Here is a 22633-nt window from a genome sequence, read left to right as displayed (position 1 = left end):
GCTTCAGTTCTCCAACTCTGTAGCTAGGAAAAGTGTAGCCTGCATTTTTACTGTCCTAACCCCTTGATTTGCCCTGGGAATTATCCTCTACAAGAAACCCTCTCCTTTCTGAGAACTGCCTTGGATGGGTGGAGACAGTCTTGACTCAGCATATGCTGTGTCCCTCTCTATTCTTACTCTATTTGTAGTCAGCTGCCTTCTCCTTCTCTCCTGAGAAAATGGGCTCAGTCAGAGTGCTTTGACACCCATAGTCCTGGGGTGGAATCTCTGGGAGCTATACAGGGAGACTCAGAAAAGAATGCTAGCCTACGAATTCTTACTTCTGAGTCATTCAAAGAGAATGCAGCATGTCAACAAGCCCAGCAGAATCCAGTGATGTTCACCAAGAGCGCTGGATCTGAGCTGGGTTAGGAGATGGTAGAATAGTAAGGCATGAAGAGCTTGTACTGATTATAGAGGGTGACAGGAATCATTGAAGAGGTCAGTACCTTGTGAGAAAATTTATTCAGTGGAAACATTAGGGACAGTGTAGAAGGGAGACTAGCTACAGGTGAGGAGTCAGGAAATAGAGAATGCCAGAGTCTAAATTAATAGATGACTAGAGTTTTGGCATTAAGATGGAGAGCTAAGTGAGTGAGAGAGGTGTAATAGTATCTGTGGTACTTAAAGATTAAATATGTGCAAAGATCATATGGAAAATATTAGTGGAGACTCTGAGGCAGTTAGATCAGAGAAAGTGAGGATGAACAAAAAAATTTTTTAACCTTTGACTCCTTTCACTTATTTCTTTGGAGTCAAAGAAGATACTTCTTTGAAGACTCTTTGAAGAAAATCTTTGTCTTCACTTGATCCAGTTCCATAAGCACTTATTGGAACTCTACTATGCTTCATATTGGGTGCTAGATGCTGAGGGAGCAGATGAATAAGACAGAATTCCTGCCTACAAGGGGCATGTAGTCTGGTTGAAGAGACACATGCAAACCAAGGACAATACTGTAAGATGTGTATGGAGGTATACAAAAGGAGGTATGTACAAGATGGGTACAGAGGTGACCTTAAGATATCCACGGGAGTCAGGGCTGAGGGAAGGAGACCCAGAAGTAGTTTGCACAAAGAGAACCAAGCTAATGAAATCATGAAGTGGTGAGCATAGTGGAACCCTGGGTGGAGTACTGGAGGACAAGGACAGTAGGTGTGGACAGGAAGAAGAGGGATCTAGAAGAACTGGGGAGATCCATAAAAGCTGACCTAGAACAGGGAATTTGGGAACACCAATGAACATATCAAGGAGGGAGCTAGTTATGAGGGGGTAGTGGGCAAGATGAAGAAACAGGTATCGTTTACAAATGCATTGGGACAGAGACAATAAGGTTGATAAAAATTCGTGACCTGTGTATAGAAGACTTTGTTAGCTCCATTTAGACGTAAAGGTATAGACTTTTTGGCAGGAGACAAAAAGGAATGCTTAACACAGGCAGAGGAAAATTGAATTTGGGGATTAGAGTAACAGGCTGCGATTGAAAGCCATAAACCAAGAGAGGAGAGAAAACCCAGCCTTAGCTCTCTCCTGTTGCTAAAAAAGAAGAAATATTCTCCCCTCTCTCCTTTGCAGTAGCCGTGAGACAGATAAGAATCCGTCATCTAGAGGGAGGAGATATGGCGATACATGTATATGTATAGTTGGTTCACTTCGTTATAAAGCAGAAACTAACACACCATTGTAAAGCAATAAAGATATTAAAAAAAAAAAAAAAAAAGAATCCGTCATCTGGCTACTATGGAATCAGGTGTAAATGGTTGTTCTTTCTGTGATCAGTTAGGGTGGAGGAATTGTTACCCCGTTGCTAAGGAAAGAGGAAGGGGCTGTTTCCAGTTGCCATGGTGACAAGGTAAGAGCGTTCCCTCGATATCGCCGTAAATTTATGAGGCGGTGTCCTCTCCTTGTTGCTATGGCAACTTAGAGGGACTGTTCTCGTCGTCCCCACCTCCCATCGCAGTTGCTAACACAAGGTGGAAGTAGGGGCTGTCCTTCCCTCTCCAACCAGTTGCCTTGGAGACGGCTGGTGCCCTGGCCCCGCCCCGCTCGGACTGACAGCGGTGGCCGCATCGCGCCTGCGCAGTGCTCTCTTCCCCCGCAGTCTCTGTGCGTTGAAGCCGGAGACCGCGGCGGCCTCTGTTAGGACCCTCCGCCCCAGAGCCGCCGGCCGGAGCCGCAGCCTCAGCCGCAGCGCCCCCGCCGCCTGTCCCCCTCCCCCGCTGCCTCCGCCGGAGCCATCTCGCGCACTGTGAGTCCAGGCCGAGGCGGCTGACGCCGTGGGGCTGAGTCAGCGGGAGGCCCGGGCCCGAGCTGGGGGAGGGGAACCGAGTTGCCCCCCTCGCCTCCCGACCCGCGCACCCGCCCCCCAGCTGCGTCTCCCCCACGCCCGCCTCCCTTCCTCCACCCCTCTCTCCCGGGCTTCCCGCGGCCTCAGCCGTCAGGCCTCCCCGAGCCACTCCCCCTCCCCTTCTCTCCCCACAGACCCACCTTGGGGCTTCTTACCCGCTGGATGCGGCGCTACCGCACCTCTGCTCTGGACAGACTTTTCCCCAAAAAACTGCCCCCCGTTCGCCCTTGTCCCTTCTCCTTACTCCTCTTGGGCCTGACATCTACGGCCTCTCGGGTTTTCCCCAGTGATATGCCAGAAAAAGAGTGACAAGGGAGAGAGCGAGGGGAGACTGGGGGGAGGGGGGACGTTGTGCCTGCCCAAACGTTGGGGCCTCAGGTTTCCTACCCACACGCTCCTGCCCCGGCTGGCGTGGGGAAGCAGGTCTGGACAGTACTAGCTGGCTGCTAAGAGCCTGTGGGGCTTTCCGAGTAGATTTGCTGGGAAGCGTTCCGCCCCATCATCATGATGCTTAGTGAGCACTCGCTAGTGCACGGTGGCCTTCTAGTGGGCTGAGCTCTGGCTTTGGCGGGCGCTGTGGAGAGGGACTGGAGAGAGTGGAGGGAGGGGAAGAAAAGGGTGCGTTTGGGAGCTGAAGTTCCTGCGCTTCCAGTGCGTTGTTGTGAATAAGCATCTTGCAGTACTCTTTAACATGCTTTCCATCCCCCCCGCCCCCTTCCCTTCCCCCCCCCTCCCCGCCCCCGCAGTACAACATGGATATAATGGGAGGTTTGGAAACAGGCCTGATACCCGTAGCAAATGCTTACTGTTTGTATATTGAAGGGTTGTGATCTCTGATACCTGTAAATTCCAAGTGGTAACCAACTGGGCAAGAGTGAGTTTTAACATAACATGTGCAGAGCGGAGAAGGAGGAGGAGAACTGAGGTTTCTCTCTGGTGTAGGGCTGAGGCTTGCACCCCCTGTTTCCTGCAGCTGTGTCTCTGTGGGGACTGTCACCTGATAGGGGTTCTAGCATATTTGAACAATTCCCTGGGTTATGTTTGCTACCCATCCACCTGCCCATCGTGCATTCCCTGATCTTGGAATAGAGCAGGATCCCAAACTGTTTTCTTTTTTCGGAAGAAATGGAGCTGAAGTTAGAGTTGGTGCGCACAGCCAGAAGCTGTCTCTTAATAAACGTGCCTCAACTCGAGGGCTCCTAACTACTGTGTGTACCTCATTGCCAACTTCCTTTGATTCTTTTTTTTTGCTTGCAGATGTCAGTGTACTGTTAGAAAATGTGTGTAAATATCACCCAGTTAAACTGTAGAAGAGGCTTTGGGTTTTTTTACTTTAGGGTGCAAAAGGCGTAGATGGTTCAGTTCTAAAAATCATGGTGAAGAACCCACAAATTTGGAGTTTCTGGCTTGCAAACGGTGAGAAATAACGATTTTGCGCCTTGACTTTGCTCAATCATGGCCTATTGGCAGCCTCCTCAGAGCCACTCCCCGCCCCCATGCCCATCAGATTAGTTTACAGTAGCAAGGACGGCTGTCGCCCTAGTTTTAAACATAGAGATGAAGTTCAGGAAAACTACTGCCCCCGTGCAGCAGCGCAGTTTCTTCTGTTTCGAATGCCAGTCTGGGGTTTGGTGGGATGCACCTGCCTGCGGGGCGATGGGAACTGTGGGGCCTGAGAGTTACATTCCTTCTGTGCGGTCCTCTCTGTGTTGCATAGCTCACCGAAATACCCGAGCAGGGCAGGAGCAGACAGCTGTGCTGGAGAGCTGCTCCTCCTGGGTTGAGTGTATTTTGGGAATCAGCCATATTACTGGGGTGGAGGGCTGTGAATTAAGAAGCCAGAAGATGTGTCAAGGCTAGATAGATCAGGAGGGTGTGAGTAAAATGTCCCCTTTACAGTTTACTGTGGGATAGGACATTTCCAGAGCATCACAGTGGTTTTTATATAGGTTAATTTGCCTTTAAAATCCATACCTGTATTTTATGAGATAATGATGGAATGCCTTTTAAACTGCTGCTGTTGGGAAACAGGACTAATGCCTGTGTCTCATACGTTGCCTATGCAGTTGTTACTGAGTGTAATTGTTAAGATCAGGGAGAGGGACATGATTTGAACCAAATTAGACCTAAATCTATGTGATCTATGTTGTAGTTTTGTAGCACTATATTTCCTTGATTCTAAGACACACCAGCAATTTACCAGCAGCTTTTAGGTAAACTCATTTAACACTACCAGATCAAAATATATATGTTGAGTCTACGGTGCCTCCTAATTTCAGGAACATTAAAATAGCCAGGAAGCGGCAAGATTTGAAGGAGGGATTTGCGTGTCTTAGAACTGAGAATGATATTTATAATATTCCTGGGGATGTGATGATCCTGAGAGCGCATGCATTGTGAGGACGGATTTCCTTAAGTCCTTTCCCTAAGCCAGCCTACTCTGTGGGGTCGTGTACGTAAGATGATTGACTGCAGTTAGGCATGGCAGTTGGCTATTGAAGAGAGGAAAGTTCCTATGTGGGGATCCATCCCAAGGCCTTCATATGGTACCCTCCAGAAGCAGAGCCAACTAGCTGGCAGCAAACATCGTATGAGCTATACCTGAATTTAGCCAAGTAACATCTTTCAGAAGCTGAGCAGAAAATGTAATTTTTCTGAACCAAAATGCATCTGATTTGTTCACAGACATATTTGTAAAGACCCTAAGGCACGTGTCCTCCCCCACATAGGATGTTAAAAGTGGAGAGGACTTCAGATGGTTCAGTGTTCTCATTTCCAGATTTCGGTATGAGACACCAAGAGTTAGTGACTTGCCTGAGGTCACCCAACTAATGTAGGAAGTATGTGAAAACATTTTGTCAGCTGTGTACACCATGCAAATTAATGTTGGTAGTTATTAGTGGCTGAGTCAGGATTAGAACCCAGATTGCCAGTCTAGGGCTATTCTACAATACCATGTTACCTCATCCCTCATATTTAATATTCTAGACGGTTTTAATAAAAAATAATTTAGTAGTCTGTAATTAGCCCTGTAGACAAGGGCTTGTTTTTTGTCTGATTGCAAAGCCAGGTGAAATTGAGTGTCACACTGTCTAATTAAATATTTATTCTTGCCATCTCAAAACTATTTTTTCCCCACGCATTTCAACTTCAAGGAAGTTTTTCCTTTCTTAAATTTACATCATCTAACGTAAAGCAAACGCGAAGGTGGGTGTTTGAAGTCTTCGCAACTTATCTGTGAGGCTACTGCTGTATTCTAGGAAGCAAGGTGGAGAGGGCTGAAAGGGGGCCGAGAGGAGGAGCAAACTGGATTATCTTCCAGCTCCCAGAATGTAACCTTCTGTGGTTCCTGGAAGCCATAGAGATTTCTAACCCCTATCCTTGAGAAAGGGAGGTGGTCTGGCCTCTGGAAGCAGACAAACCTGCGTTCAAATCCCAGTCCCACCACTTCCTGACCATGTGGCCTTGCGTGAGTTATGGAACCTGAGTGCCAGTTTTCTCATCTGCAAGCCTGAAATGATACCCATCTGTTTTACAGGGTGGTTGGGAGGATTAAATGAAAGGAAGTGTGTAGAGTACCTGCTTAATAAGAGATAGCAACCATTAATTTATATTACTAAAGTATAAAATAAAAAATAATGCTTTCCAAATTTTATCATGACCTAAGTCCATCTTGGCCCCCCAGTTCAGCAACCCCCATCTCCCAGCAGGCCTCTCGGTGTGTTTGACATGCACAGAGGGATTTATCCTGTGAAGACCTGGCACTTGCAGTGTTATTTCAACTGCCAAAATAGGAGTATATGAACTGCCCCTTTGTCTCCATGTATTCAGCTGACCTGGTTATCTGAAAGGCTGGCAGGGCGGGAGCAGTTGACTGGGAGAGCAGAGACTTCGTGCGTTTGTGTATGTCATGGTGGCGGTTAGTCCTCCGCTGGGGAGGCCAGTCTGGGGAGTGATCTTAATTTGAAATGGAAAAGCTGCTGAGCTCTCCCCCGTGAGTCAAGCTCGCAGTGGCCTTCATTCAGTTCCTCTACTATTAGAGGTGTAGCTTTAATTGGTGACTGCTCAGATCAGCTCTGCATCTGGGAGATGTGGAGGGCCCAGGAGAGGAGCTATCTGCCTTAGGAGGGAAACCTCCTTGCTAGTGAGGAGAGGTAAAGGGAGGGCATTTGGGGTGGCAACGGTTCCAGATGGAGTCAAGGCAGAGACTGCCACGTAATTAGGGAGCCCGGGGAAGCCATTCAGGTGGGACACAAATGAATTTTTAAGTTCCTAAAAATTTCATTTGGAAAGAAAATACTCATAAATAGGCATCTTAGGACTGAAAATTTAAACACAATAGTTTTAACCTCTGGGAAGTGGAATTTGAGTGTGGAGGAGTGAAAAGGACACTCAAAGGAGAACTCCTTTTTTTCATATATAATTCTATCTGTGAATTGTTGTAAGAAGCATGTGTGCTTTTGTAATTTAATGAAGACCAATAGAGTTGGTATTGGTTGTTTTTCAGTAAGTACATTTTGGTGAGCAAGAAGCAGTTGCCTTTACTTGGAGCCGTCAATGCTTGGGGCAGATAGGGTTAGACTGCTTCCTTCAAACAGGCCAAGCCAGTTTGCACCAAACCAGGCTCGTAGGTAAGGACAGGACCCTCCAAAGTGGCTGCTTCCTGGCAGCCCAGGGTACTTCACTGACCTCCTACCTCACCACCTCTTCCTAGTCTCTTCACTCCCTTCTTGAGAATTGTCCCTTCCTTCTCTTGAACAGTTGAAGTAATCATTGTTATTCTAATAAGCTATTTTAATTTTCAACTATTGATGAAAATGGCATCTGACCAGATGACCTTTATGAAAACTCTGTGCCCCTTACTTAGCATGAAGAGGGCTTGAAGTATAACGGCGCCCAGCTGAAATGCTGACCTACTCTGTTATGGTAGCCGCATTTTAGATCAGATCGGGCTGATAGAGCACCACTTTCCCACAGTGATTTATTAACTGCTTCCCCTAGGAACCACTGATAAGCTGACAAAATTATTAGGTATGATTGAGCTTTAATTTTTCTCCTAAGTTGGTCAGTTGTGTTTCCTAGCCAGGTGTCCTGTTTATTATAGAAAGATGACACACCTGTCATTGGACACGTGCTTTGACTTGCTTAACCAAGCGTTAGGATGGGTTATGATGAGTATCCATCACGCAGTCTTCCCTTTGGCCAAGAGTACAGATTTGGGCGACAGTTGGCCAAGGTTGGTGAGGCTTCCTGTGGCCAAGGATGGTTTTTCCTCTGTGTAGAGTGGACTGGCTAATAGGGGCCTAAGTCCAATATCTTGTTCTCACTAGCATCGTGCCCTACCAACTTTCCTAAACGGGTGTAACGTTACATCGGTGTTTTGAGCTCTGGACACATTATTTGCCTGAAGTAAATAAAAGATTTGGCCTATCTAAATGTTGTGACTCCACGTAAAATGATTTTTTTCCTGAAACTATTTCTTGTATATAGGAGATACATACCAGTTGTGTGATATGTTTAAAATAACTGAGCAAGAAGCATGGCTTCAAATTTGCCCAAGTAGTTTTGACATTATGTATCAAAAACGTTAAAAGGAGCATATGTTTAGATCAGAGATTGCTGTTCTAGGAATATTGCGAAAATCAGAGATGTATATAAAAATACCTATACAGTGATTTTTATTAATGCAACATTATTGATTATAATCATTATTAATAACATCAAATAGTTAAAACAACCAAAAGGATCAATAATTAGGCATTGGTCAGTTCACCTAGATGAAATACTGCACAGGCATCAAAAATCTTGTAGAATATTTTTTGATATCAGAAACTTTTGATATAATCAATGAAAAAAGGATGCAAAATTGTGTGTCAAGAATGATACCAACTTTATTTTAAAATATATGAAAAGGTACTAGAAGGGCATATGCCAAAACCATAAGTGATTATCTTTAAGTAACGAGATTACTTTTCTTTCTGAGTGCTTTTCCGTGTGTCCCAAACTTTTCTGCATTAAGCAGCTATAACTTTCATCACAAAATTTTTAAACCAGCGATGTGTAGCTTCCATGTAGTAGAACAATCGCTGAGAAAATCTCAAGGTATTTAATTTTTTATTATTTTGTTTCACTATGGTCATGATTCAAGGTAAACACTTCTCAAAGGTGTTCCTTTAGATAGTACTTCATTTCTTCTTTGAGAGAGAGCGTGCCTGGAGTGTTACTGTGTGGGTGTGTGACTTAAAACCGTAGTCTAGAAACTCTCAAGTCCAACCGTCCAAATGAAGTAGTCTCTCTTGACTCAAATGAGATGTAAAAAAAATTATGAAAAGAAAGTGTCTTACAATATAGTCTTCTTTGCCTCTTAACTTTTGCTGTTTAGATTTATCAGATTTCAGTAAAACCCCGTGTACCACAGGGCTCCATTTGGGTGGGCTTTTTCTCCCCATGTCTTAGCAGATTCTCTGGTGTCCTGGTTCCCCCATGTCTCAGGGGCCTTATTTGAGGCTTTCTCCCTTGTTTTGGCGGTTGTGCACCTATCTGAACTATCTGTTCTGAAAGACTCCACCCAGGCCTGCAGCAGCCTCCTTCCTCCCTTTGCCCTGGCCATATTCTGTTCCGCCGTCAGCTCAGAGGCCCTTTTTCTTCCAGGCGTGGGTGGAGAAGGTTGGGTGGCCACCTGGCAGCAGAAGCCCACTGCGGGGATGGGCTGGGCGGGTCCCTGGAGCTGCTGACTGTGATGGGAGGGGCTGGCCCGGCCGCTGCTGTCCTCTCGTTCATTCTCCCATCCACGCACACACTGTGCATGATCTCTGTGGCCTGTCCAGTGGGCTGATACCTGCCCTCTACCAGTGGTGGTGTCGGCCCACCTCTGAGCACCGGGACGTAGAGCTGAGGAACCATGTGGTTTATCACACAGCTCGGCCTGTGCTGCTATATAAATGTTTTCTAAGCAGGGTCTGCCTCTTCTTCCAAGTGGTTCTGACTCCCCAGACACCTGTCCCAGACAGGGTGGAGGCCTACCCTGCCACCTAGGATTATTAGTGAACATGTCTTTGGGTGTGGCTCGCTGGGGACACTCCACCACCTGGAAAGAGCGACTGTGGGAGAAGCATTCATCTTCTCTTGAGGGTGTTGTCCAGGTCACCTGGTAATTTAAATGGTATTTCCTGCCTGGTAAGAAATGAAATCTCGGCTGCTCTGAGTCAGCAGGATCATAGTTGAACTGCTGTGTGTTGTGCCATGTGAAAGGGGCAGGCCTTGGACCACTGGATGAAATTAAATGTCCCTTCCCGTGTGGGGAGTGTCTCACTGAAGGCTTATCTCCCGTGGTGTAACATGCACTGTGTAGCTAGACTTTTCTGCAGCACCAGACTCTTGGCAGACAGCCGTCAGCCCCCACTCCCGTCCCTGCAGATTATTGCCACTTATCAGGGTCTCTGATTCAGTCTGTGATCTGTCCTGATTTTAGATGGGTAGAGTTCACTGCTGAAAGCTCCCAGTTTGGGCATCCTATTAACACCTTTAAGTGACAGGACCACTGCTAAGTACGGAGATGTGTTATGCTGGCCCTAAAATAGCAAGGTACAGTGTTTTGAGAGTTGATAACATTTGTATTCCCCAGACAGTATAGTTTCCAGGTTTATAGGTTATTCGTGTAAATTTGCGTATTGTCTTCTTAAGGCCTTATTCTAAGTATACTCTCAATAAGATCTCTCCAAGTCCTTTCTGTTTTGTATTCTGAGCCATTATGGGGTATAAAAGAAATGAGATTCAACCCCTGTCCATGAGAAACTTCAGTCTGGTTTGGAAGATAAGGTGGATGTGTGGAATGATTAGCATGCATGACGACACTGGGGGTTGATAATACATCTGTGCTCCTTTGTGGTATAAGCCATGGTCTCTGCCCTTAAGGAACTCAGCTAACATTCTGGCAGGAGAATTGGACACAAAATTATATAAATCGCTATCACACAATGGGGCGGGAACGCCAGCAGTGATGGGAAAGGGTGCTTTGGTAACCCAGGCAGAAGAGTGACCCTGAGCGTGTAAGAGCTGGGGAAGCCTTCAGAGAGGGAAGCATATCGGAGCTGGGTATGCAGGGTAGCACAGGATCCCACCCACCAGAGGACAGGTCAGTAGGAGAGTTGAGGCAAAAGAAATGAAAAGAACAGCATATTGTGAGTCACTGGCACTACAGAGTCTAAATTCAAAAAGGGCTCTGAGAGGAAAATAATCATTGTGAACTGGAGTAATCAGAAAAGACTTCACAAAGGGAGCAGACCCTGAGCGTGTCCTGAAGATGAGAAGGCTTTGAGTAGACAGGACACCAGAGAGGGCTTTCCACGAGGCAAGGTGCCGCGTCTTGGAAGGAGTGACTGGCCAAGGATGGTAAGTAGGTCACCTTTACCAGACTGAGGCTGTGAGAGTTTGCACAACACTGCGAACATTAGTCAGAAATTAGGAAGTTGAAGAGACAGTTTGGAGATAAGTTTTGGTTTAGGCATGGAGAACTAAAGATGACAATTGGAGACATCCAAGTGGAGTGATCACAAAAGCCCAGAAGCTGAGGATGAGGTTGGATGGAGCTATGGGTGTGAGAGTCAACAACACAGGAGCGATGGCTTCCCTGAAAGGGGGTTTCTCCAGGGGTCTCGGGTACAGAGCACAAAGACCACAGCCCCAAGTAGTAAGCTTTGAGAATTGTCCATAATTAGGAAAAAAGTGAAGCAATGTGGGGAAGTAGGAGGTTTCAGAGCAAGGGAAGAGAGCTTCAGTGCTGCTGGTTTAACTAGACTCAAGGATCCATCCAGAAGAAAATCATGGCTAGGGTGTCACTCCAGTGAAACGCTGGAGATGGAAGCCAGATTGGGTAGCGTTAAGCAGGGAACTGGGTACAGAGCAAGTAGAGGCAATAGACAGTCACCAGAGAACGGCAACAGGGAAGGGGAGAAAAGTAGTAACCAGAAGAAGCAGCGGGATCAAACTTTTTTTGTTACAATTCTGTTCCTTATCATCAAACATATATAAAATTTTAGTAAGCATGTATTTTTTGTTTATGTAGCTTTTGTGTATTGAAGTGTGCTTCATCTACAGATTTCTCTATATCAGCATAATCCATAGATTTGTCACTGCAAATATCCCATTCCCTCTGTGGTATTCCATTATAGCGATACCAAAATGTGCTTAACCATCAATCTATTATTGGGCAATTAGGGTATCTCCAATATTTTGCAAGCGTAAGTATCTCTGCTCTGAACATCACTGTACAAATTCCTTTTTTTTCCTTTTTGGGTTATTTCTTCAGAGGTATATCCTATAAAGCAGAGTTACTGAGGCAAACGGTACAAACCATGTTAGGTTTTTTTTAGTTGACATATAACATTATATTGGTTTCAGGTGTGCAAATAATGATTCAATATTTGTATACACTGCAAAAAGATCACCATGATAAGTCTAGTTAACCTACATCACCATACATAGTTACAATTATTTTTGTTATGATCTTTTAAGATCTGCTCTCTTAGCGACTTTCAAATACGTAATACAGTATCATTAACTATAGTCACCATGCTATACATTATATTCCCCAGGACTTATTTATTTTATAACCGGAAGTTTGTGCCTTTTGACCACGTTCAACCAGTTCCCTCACCCCCACCCCGACCTCTGGCAACCACCGATCCGTTCTCTGTGTCTATGAGTTCAGTGTTTTTAGATTTCACATATAAGCGAGATAATACAGTATTTGTCTTTCTCTGTCCAATTTACTTGCTTTAGCATAATGCCCTCAAGGTCAATCCGTGTTGTGGATGGCAGGATTCCCTTCTTTTCTTTGGATGAATAATATTCCGTTCTGTATATATACCACAGTTTCTTTATCCGTTCATCCACTGATGGACACTTAGATTGTTTCCACATTGTTGTTGTTTTAATGGCCTTATTACACATTGTTCTCCATGGTGATCCAACCAACTTACAATCAGAGTAAGAGTTTAGTATTGACTTGGAATAATTTCTGAAAATAAGGAGACATGATCATGTGTGATGGTGGAAAGGAAAAGGAGTTATTTGAGGAAAATAATCCACATACAAGAGAGAAAGCGAGCAAATAGGAATGATCTTGAGAACACCAGGGAAGGGATAACTTTGCAGGAGAGGGAAGGACTCCCTTCCTCTGAGACTGATAGGAGGAGAGTGTATAGCTCTTTGTACCCCTGACTTGCAGGGTGAAGTCCAGGGGAGATAACTGGAGTTCCTACTAATAAAAGACCTTTCCCTTAGTGTGAGACAGAGCCAAGGCTGCTTGCTGAGGTCGGGGGCGAGGTCCTGGAGGTCTGAATTAACCACTGTGAGAAATGAGCCTGGGCGTTTGAGAGGTGAATGAAAGTCTTGTTGTGCAAGGGTGAGGGCTGAGTTGGGCCCATGAATTCCTAAGGGCTAAGTCTCTGAAGTCCTCTAGCCTGGAGAAGCAGCAGTAAGTGGGGCAGCACGAGGACGGGGGTGGCTTAGCATGCTCGGGGCAAGGTTTCTTGGGAGGCAGAGTTTGAGATGGCAGTGAAGCAGCTGGCCCTAAGGTCAGAGGTGGAAGGAAGCACTGCAAATCTAAGACAGGCACTGGTTGTCAGCAGAATGAGGGGGAAAGTAATTACAGGCTCCAGTGAGAACAGAAAGGGGGGTTGGAAGGTGAGTGATGAGCCGTGAGGAGGTTTTTGACAGAGGAAGATTTTAATTTTAAGAGGCTGTTTTTACTTTTAATTATTCACCTTTGTAGAATGTTTGGGGGTGTTTTTGTTGTTGTTGTTGTTGTTTCTTCCCTTAACATATGGGCACGTATTACTAGCAACATTTTTGTAGCTAAAATCTCTGGTGTAGCGCTGTGCTTCCAGGGTGTGGCAGGATTACCTCTGAGGTTGATGGAGGTGAAACGCAGATGGAGGAGCTTCACAGAGTCCGGCTTGATAAGGGGCTTGCACCATGAGGTGTCTTTGGTTTCAGCCATTGCTCCTGTGGTCACAGCTTGTCGCTACGGAGTGGCACCTAACCACCAGCCCTTATCCACCCACATGGTTTTAGTGTTTAAAACCTGAGCAGGCTGACCTTCCCTAGGCTCAGCAGTCATATTTTCGATGCACTGTTGTGTGGGCCTGGCTGTTTCCGACTCTGCCCGGGAGCCCTACCGAGCCATTCCTCTCTGGCCTCTGTCCGTGAAGGTTCTTCCTCCAGGCAGATACAGCCCCTTGCCAGGGACGCAGTTTTGTGAGTGGACTGTGGGTTCCGTTTCAGCCTCACTCATCCCCTCCCTGGGTGCTTTGTGCAGTGTACAAACTGTACAACTGTATAGAGCAGCTCTGTTTCTCTCTTGCCTGTTTTGAAACTTGGCCTAAGGCCCTTGCCTCCTGCGACCGGTCTCCTTCTCATGTCCTCCTAGATCATCCACTTTGACCCTGACTCTGACTGACACCCTTGGTTGTGGCCTCTATTCCACTTGCCATATTCACATTACCATCATACCGCACAACTAAAGTGCTTTACACAGCTGACCATGCATAGCAGTCACAGGGGCCAAGCAGGGAACTGAGCAAGGTGGAAACACATGGAAAGGGAGTGCCAACATCAACACAGGGACATGGAAAAGCCAGGGCCAGCGCTCTGCATCCTTTCCAGGGCCTTCAGCTGAGTCTAAACCTTGCCTGGACATTTTGTAAATGGTGTTTCATTAAAGCCAGGACTAAGCAGGAGTACGGCTCCCAGCCAGTCCCTACCAGGAAGGAACAAACAGCTCGCCAGTGCAGGCCTCAAGCCAGGTGGGGTAGGCACTAAGGTGCATTGTTTTGCATGGAGAATTAAACGGGCCCTTTGTAAACATAGCCCCCTGCCGTTGCTCCTTTCTCTTGCCTCCTAGTCAGCCTAGGTCTGAATAATTAGCCCTTGGCCCATCAGTAGCAAAATGAAGAGGAAGACTACAGCTAATAGGCTGCAGCACGCTTGAGAACCTTGAACTCGGAGTTAGGAGACTTGGGCTTAGAGTTACGCGACCTTGAACAAGGCACATCTCTTCCTTGATCCCCACTCTCCTTTTCTATTAAATGAGGGGTCTTTGCATATGCCGTTCTCTCTGTCGGGAGCATTCTTTCCTGGCCTTTTTGGGCCGAGTCTCCGTAACCTCACTGTGTCTTGGCCTAAATGTCCTTCCCTAGGGGAAAGTGTTCTGTAACCTCCATCCTCACTCCACTCTATGTTGGGGACCCCACGACAGGGTTTTTCAAATGGTAGATTACAACCACTAATTGGTTGTGAGACCAATTTATTGGGTTGTAACCAGCATTTTCTAAATGAAAAGACCAGGGAATTCCCTGGTGGTCCAGTGGTTAGGACTCCGTGCTTCCACTGCAGGGGGGCACAGGTTCAATCCCTGGTCGGGGATCCCACAAGCAACGTGGTACAGCCAAAAAAAAAAAACAACAACAACAAATGAAAAGACCAGAAAATATCAGAGGGCATCACTCATAGTAAGAGTAAGAATTGTTTAATGGAACTTTTGTTTTATTATCTATGTCTGGGTGTGTGTGTTTGTGTATGTATTGTATTGAATATAAAATGTATCTTTCACTAAGAGGCAGAAAGCCATTGCTTTCAAAACACCCTAGTCGTATATGTTTACTATACAGCACTTAATGAGACTATAATTACATAGTTATTTGTATGATTTTATGACCACTTACCTATTTCACTAGGTAACAGGCTTCATGAATCAAGGATCAAGACTGACTGACTCATCCATATGAGACCTAGAAATTGTGGAGGCTCAACAAATAATTGCTGAACGAGTGGATTTCTGAGGGGTACTTTGTTGCTGTCAGTCCTTAGTTCTGTGAGGCAGTTCCTAGGAGTGACTAGATAGTGGCTGCAATAATAAACCAAAAGCCCTCACATTCGTCCCTACTGGACAAAAGTAACAGAAGGAGCGGCTCTTGGACCTCTCGGTCTCCACGTTAGCAAGGAGTGGCACCGGAAACCGGGAAGGCCAAACCAGCTCCCCTGAGAGGGAGAAGGGAAGAAGAGGACGGATACCACCACCCTATTCAGCAAGGCCTAACTTGGGCAGAGGTACCTTTCCAGTAACAGAGAGACAGGACGTTCAGAGACCAAACCCTCCACGTAATCTGTGCTCACATAAAGACAAAGGCGACTTGCCTAGTGTAAGCTCTCCCAAGGTCCCATTTCCCACTCTCCTGGGTATGGGCGACCAGCCCATGACCCAGGAGTCCCCTGGGTTCCCAGGATAGACTCCAGAGCTCCTCTCCCCCCTGTAGCGCCCTCACCCCGCCCCCCAGCTTCCAGAGAACTTATCTGCTTCTTTGAGGCGTCTTTCCGAACCTAGCCAGCCTCACAACAGGTAGAATCAGTACCCTGCGCCTTCCCAGACGTGGCAAGCCTCTGACTGTAGCCCAGAGGACTCCCCATGGCCTGGAAGGCTCCATTAGCAAGACCCAGCCAGGCACTGCCTTGGCCCAGAGCTGTTCTGGGATGTGCTAAAGATCGTAACTCGAGAGGGCTTTGTTTCCGAGGCCCTGAGGCCCTGTCGGGAGGACTTCAGGAGGTCCGATTTGCTGCTTCATCTTCAGAGTTCAGCATCTGAACTCAGATAGTTCTGGCAGCGTCTAGCTGCTCTGTGGAAACCATGTTACTTCCTGCCTGGAGCAGATGACCCCTTTGGGAGGGACGAGGGGATAATAACTAGATGTTTTAGAGCTCCTAGAACTCTTTGGTCTTCTGGCATCGACAGCCCCTTCTAAAAGTCTCTCCCGAGAGGCTGCCAATTGGCTGCCTTAGGAAGCTTTCTCAGGCACCCGAGCCGCCCTTGGTGGTTGAGGGCAGGAGGCGAGCTAAGAGAAAGGACCGAGAAGCCTTTACTACAGGTTGTCCCTAAACAGCAGCCGCCTCTCGCCTCTGGTCCTTTGCCCCCTGTTGGAGATTTAGGGTTTGGAAAAGGATTCTTCAGAGAGCTGCTAGGTCCTGTCATTCCTCTGAACAACACCCTTGAGAATTTTTGTATCACTTGTCTCATTCTCACCCTAATAATCCGTGCGTCCTAATTTGTATCCATACGTTAGCTTTCCTATGAATTAAAAGAAAAATTATTCTCAAAAATCACTGTCACCTAGCCCATATTTCAGAAAAATTTCTTAGAGCAATGTGCGTTTAACTAATGCCTTTAGTGTATAGTAGTCGTCAAAAAAACCTTTTCTGGATAACAAATGTAAGTCAAAGTTCCCTTTACAATATTTTAAAATTAAAACATTACAGAAATGCTTAATGTAGAAAGTAGAAGTCTTCCATAACCTTGTCCCCCAAGGAGAAATAAGTGCCACAATTTTGTTGAATATTCCAGCTTTTTTTCTGCATACATACTCTAACGTATTTATTATTTCTTTCTAAAAACACGAGATCCTACTATTTTTCATTTATAGAAAAAATGGAAAAGATAGAAAAAAGTAAACAAGGAAATTAAAGCCGTTGTAATTCCACCACTCAAACAATAGTGGCATCAAGGGGTGGCCATGGTGGGCTTTAGTACTGCCCCCTTGCAGAGCCGCCCAGGTGAACCTATAGTCCAAACACAAATGTGTGTGGTTCTGCAAACACAGTTTCAAGACTCTCTTCTGTCTCCCTCTTCCCACCAGATTACCAGCCCCAAGCCCCTCCATGCACGAAACCTGTTGCCACCACTGTTGTTTGCTACGGTGAATGCCTTGCTACATTTTCTTCCAGTTTTTAATTACGTTAAGATCCTGTCCACTTGCAATGTCTCCAGTAGTCATGGTCAAGAACCAGTGCAAGATACACGTGGAAAGCACTTTCCATTGTCCCAGGTAACATCATATTTGGTTTTGTCCCCAGTAGCACTATTTCCAAGACACTGAAATAACGTCAGGGAACTTTGTTTTGAATTCATCCCTGGAAGATGCTTTCACTGTGCTAGTGAAGAAGCTGAAACATAGGGCCAGTGACTTGTTTAAGCAGAATAAAACTCTGCCTCAGCTAGACTTACCTACAGATGTCTAAATGTGTCAGGATTGCTAGCTGAATTGCCTAAATTCACTGAAACACCGAAGGAGCAGAAGGGACATTCCCAGGTTCTGAATTCTTCCTTCCCCAGCCTAGTTATCAGCTGCCTAGTACCGTTTAGAAAGATGCGCTTCAGCCCTGAGGGAGGTTAGGGTATGTGCTGTTGAAACTCTTTTCTTCCCTTTGGGGAAGGATGTTGGCTCTTCCTCAGAGTCAGTCCGAATCCCACCTGGGCCATCCTCCCAGCTCACGAGATGTTTCACGGTATTCTAGTTCTAGGTTCTCTTCTGTACATCTCATTTCTCCATGTTCTGACAGTGTGGATCTGAGTAGGTGAAGCCATCCTCGTAGAGGTAACATGGCAGAGGTAGGCTCCACCACCTCAGGTCTGGCCTAGGCCAGTGCCAAGGTCACAGAACAACCAGCATAACCCAGAGCCATCTCCACAGAGTAGGAGAACAAAGAGGGACTCCTCAGCTTAGAGAATCCAAGTGAGAGGAGATATGATCAGTCTGTGTATTAGTTTCCTATTGCTGCTATAACAGATTACCATGAACGTAGTTGCTTAGAACAATGTAAATCTATTATCTTACAGTTCTGGGGGTCTGAAATAGGTATAGTGGGCCAAACGTTGTCTCCCCAAGTCCTAATCCTCAAAACCTGTGAATATTACCTTATACGACAAAAGGTGTGATTAAGAATCTTGAAAGGGGGTGCTTACCCTGGATTATCTGGGTGGGCCCTAGATTCAGTCATAGGTATCCTTATAAGTGAGAGATGGAGGGAGTTTTGAGAGAGAAGAGGAGGAGACAGTGTGACCACAGAGGCAGAGATTGGAGTGATGTGGTCACAAGCCAAGGAATGCCTGGAGCCACCAGAAACTAGAAAAGGCAAAGAACAGATTCCCCCTAGAGCCTGCAAAGGGAGTGCAGCCCAGCTGACACCTTGATTTTGGACTTCTGACCTCCAGAACAGTGAGAGAATAAATTTCTGTTCATTTAAGCTATCCAGTGTGTGGCAGTTTGCTACAGCAGCCCTAGGAAACCAATGCAGTGGGTTAAAAATCAAGGTGTTGGCAAGGCTGTGTTCCTTCTGGAGGCTCTAGGAGAAGATCCTTTCCTCGCCTTTTCCAGCTTCTAGAGGCTGCCTGCATTCCTTGGCTTGTGGCCCTGCATCACTCCGACCTTGGCTGCCATCATCACATCTTCTCTCTTACCCCGCCCTTCCCCCTTATAAGGACCCCTGTGATTATGTTAGGGCCACCTGGATAACCCAGACTAATCTTCCCATCACAAAATCCTTAACTTAATTAATCTGCAAAGCCTCTTTTGCCACTTAAGGTACCATATTCACATGTTCCAGGGATTAGGACGATGACATTTTGTGGGGGCCTACCACAGTCTGCAGATCCTAAAGGGTGTGGGTAAGAATGATGGATCCGGGCTTCCCTGGTGGCGCAGTGGTTGAGAGTCCGCCTGCCAATGCAGGGGACACGGGTTCGTGCCCCAGTCCGGGAGGATCCCACATGCCGCGGAGCGGCTGGGCCCGTGAGCCATGGCCGCTGAGCCTGCGCGTCCGGAGCCTGTGCTCCGCAATGGGAGAGGCCACAGCAGTGAGAGGCCCGCGTACCGCAAAAAAAAAAAAAAAGAAAAAAGAATGATGGATCTGTTTACCACATCCCTGAGTGTTCAAATTAGATGCTACTCCCTGAAGTGAGAAAGGCAGTATCAAAGGAAACACGTCTTTTGCAGAGGTAGTAAACATGGAATGCATTACACTCACAGGTTCTTCTAGGCAGAAAATGGTAATAAATAAATTTTTTAAAGAGATGGGTTATGAACGTGAGCTAGGCAAGGTGAAGTTCTCCCCTTAAGCTTTCGAGGTGACGACATGTGGCGGGGGTGTCTCCTACAGCCTTCACCTTTGGTGCTTATCAAGCAGCCTAGCTGAATGGGTCTGTAAGGGCATTTCATGCAGCCATCAGTCATAGAACTGTTGCCCTGTTGGAGATGAGCCAAAGGATGAGTCACAAGAAGTATACATGGTACTGGGGTTAGAGGTAATGGGGCAAGTTCATTGTAATGGCTTGGGGAGTTCAGCATACAGGGCATGTGGGAGATGTTATGGCTCCATCGTAAAAGATGGAAGTGGTTCATGGGGGTGTTGGTCAGACGGGAGAGTGAGAAGCTGAAGATCCACCGTTTGAAACATATTTCCACCTAGAGGGGTCAGTACTCAAGAGAGAGCAACCCAGTAATAGTTGCTCTTGAAGGCAGGTGGAATTTCTCGAGGCAGTCTGAACACACATCGAGACCATCAGAAGCAGAGTCCCCATTCTGCTCCTACCCGTCTCTCTGACTGTGGGAAATAATTATTTCTTCCTCAGAAGTGAATAAAACTTCCTACTTGGAGAGGATGATAAGTCATTAATTATTCATGTTTGTTTTCATATTTACAGATGAAAGGCATGCTGACTTCAAAGAAGTAGAGTTAGGACAGGAGGAAGAGAATTAATTCTCAACATTAAAATTATCTACTAGAAAACACTCAAGGCCTATTTTGAAAAGGTTTTTCATGATTGAATATAAAGCTGGAGAGTGTTCAAAGGAGATTTGACAACCAATAAAGGGATCAGAGAATAGTCCGTTAGGGCAGAAGTGTTTGTGTTCCTAACCACTCAAACTCATTTCTAGGACGAGCCATTAGACAGAGGTGTCCTACATGCTTGTGAAACACGATGAGAAGTTATGGTGAGTGCTTTGGAACCTCGCCAGATAATTAATGGCTTAATTCTGCTTCAGCTCCTCTCTTCATAACACAAAGGTCTGAGACTCCAATTAATGAATTTCACTTTAAAAAGAAGCAGCTTATTGGATACATGCTCTAGTTTAGCGCATGAAGCTCAAGGTAGGGGACAAAAAAGAACCCATCATCCTAGGGCCACCTGTCTATAGACCACACTACTCTCCTCTCCTAGGCAGACGCACCGGCTGGAGGCCAGGCTCTAACTGCCAGTGCCACCGTTACGTGGTGTGCCTCTTGGCTCACTGGCCTGAGCAGCACATCAGGAAACACCCACCAAGCTCCGGAGGCCCTGGGCAGCTCCTGCTTGGTTGTTACCAGGGGAGAAATGGCTTGTCTCTGCTGTGAGCTGGATACTGTGCAGGATGCTTTCCACATACTGCCTCGATTAATGAGAAAAGTGATCCAAAGTCTGTAATTCAGGGGAAGGGACAATAATATCATGAACAGGATGAAAGGCAGGTTTGAATTCTGTTCTCAACTTCCGTGTTCACTCACTGTGGTAGGAAGTTGAGTTCCCCAGTGCCTCTATGTATCCTTCTATAAAATGAGGCTGTTACCTGTTCCCATCACCCAACCATGATGTCAACATTGGGAATACTTTGAACTTCTCAGATGAAAGATGATATAAAACTACAAAGTGAAAAGTTGGTGTAGGAGAGGATGCTAGAAGGCTGAGAATGAAATGGCCAAGTGAGAGTAAAACGTAAGGATGCCAGGATTTTCTCCTGTGCCACCACGGGGGCTTTCTGGGCCTTCCATTTGCCTTGTCTTATGGAGGATGGTGTGAATCCACACTATCATAGAAGCGGAGACAGACTAGTGTATTGGTAAGAGCAAAGACTTGGGTTCGCCAACCTGCTGAGTCTCAAGGTAGGAGACAGCACAGCTAGTTTTAAGAAACTCCCAAGGTGCTTCTGATGCGCGGCAAAGTTCGAGGAACAGCGTGTTCCAGACTGCTGATGGTCCCTCAAGGACGCTGTGTGTTTCCACACCTCGCAAGCGCGCTCGGGCTGTCCCCGCTCCCTTCCTTCATCACAAGCATCGGCTTTTCTTACTGTGATGAACTCCAGTTCTTCTCTCAAGGCCAGATCACATATCACCTTTTGCCCAAAACTTTCCCTAACCTTTTCAGAGAAATTAATTATTCTTGAGTACAAAAGACTATGCAACCATCAGAGAATGAGGTGAACCTCTGTACACTGCATGGAAAAGTAACCATGACATTTTTAAAGGGAAAAAAGGTCATAGAATGTTTATATTTTCTTTAAACAATGGAACAAATGTGTGTATACGTAGTTTGAGTATGTATATTAAAAGATCTGAAGAATACACATACCTGATACCAGGACATTTTTTTATTTTATACACATCTATAGTATTTGAATTTCAATACCACTTTTTTACTTTTTCAAATTCAATAACAATTAAAGTGATTACCAAGGGAGTAATTGCTCAAATAATTACCAGGGAAGAATGGATTGGCTTTATAGCCCCTGTATGTGTCATCATTCTGTGTGTCTCTCTCCGTGGGTCAGCTGTGATCTCCTTGACGGCAGGGGCCTCATCCTGTTCATCTGCCTGTCACCGGTGCCCGACACTGTCCCTGACACGTGGTGGACACACAATGTGTACTTACTGAATTTAGAAGACCTAAAACAGAGTCCGGGGAGGCTTGGTTGATCAGCCCCAGGACCATACATATGAAAATTGATTTCCTGTCCTTCCCCACCACCAACAACCCTCACACATCCTTCCTTTATGCCAACTTCCTATGGAAAACTGGATGTGTATAATTGTTTAGCCTCATGATTTGGGGAAATCAGAAACTGTTATTCCTTCTGTAAGTAAGGGAGAAGAATAAATGAGATATGTTCATATTTATTATATTTACATCTAAAAACTACAGCAATGCTTTTTGTCCAAAAAAGGTTTTCAAGTCATATTTTATGGGAAGCAGGACACTCATTCTCACTGAGTAATGTTCTCAGATTTTTTTTTTAATACTAACCTATTCTAGAAGTTGTGGATGGATTGTTTGAGGGGAAGAGAAAACAGATCTCTCAACAAACATTAAGCACCTACTTTGCACCATGCTTTAGAATTAAAAATACTAATGTAAGTCACTGCCCTTGCCCTGAATTCATGTTGTAGTTTTAATACACCCTGCTATAATCACTTGGTGCGTATGGGTGTGACTCCCTGCCCAGTGAAATGGCAGGTTGAGGACCAGCTGCCGAGCCCTCTGCCCCCTTCTCAGCCTTACCAACACTGATGCTTGCTAGATTTAGGAAATACGGCAGTTCTGGTACTTTGTCCTACTAGTGTAGGCCCAGCTTGGTCCTGGCCACTGGTTGGGTCTGAAAGTTCATGCT

General features: G+C 45.9%; 1 protein-coding gene across 2 annotated transcripts in view; it reads left to right on the top strand.

The window, feature by feature from the left end:
• Positions 1 to 1850: 1850 nt before the first annotated feature.
• Positions 1851 to 22633, top strand: part of MAPRE3 (microtubule associated protein RP/EB family member 3) — a 47945-nt gene continuing 27162 nt past the window's right edge. Inside the window, exon 1 of one of the 2 annotated variants that reach the window (XM_029232115.1) lies at positions 1851 to 2285. The gene's annotated coding sequence lies outside the window, so the exon portion shown is untranslated. The remainder of the gene's footprint in view (positions 2286 to 22633) is intronic. The other variant, XM_029232116.1, reaches the window with a different exon arrangement.

This window comes from Monodon monoceros, unplaced genomic scaffold (assembly GCF_005190385.1).
Source record: "Monodon monoceros isolate NGI ecotype Baffin Bay Population unplaced genomic scaffold, NGI_Narwhal_1 Super_Scaffold_19, whole genome shotgun sequence".
In the NCBI taxonomy this organism is placed as follows: domain Eukaryota; kingdom Metazoa; phylum Chordata; class Mammalia; order Artiodactyla; family Monodontidae; genus Monodon; species Monodon monoceros.
The sequence above is the reverse complement of the archived record's forward strand: the minus strand, read 5'-3'. Positions and strand labels throughout refer to the sequence as shown.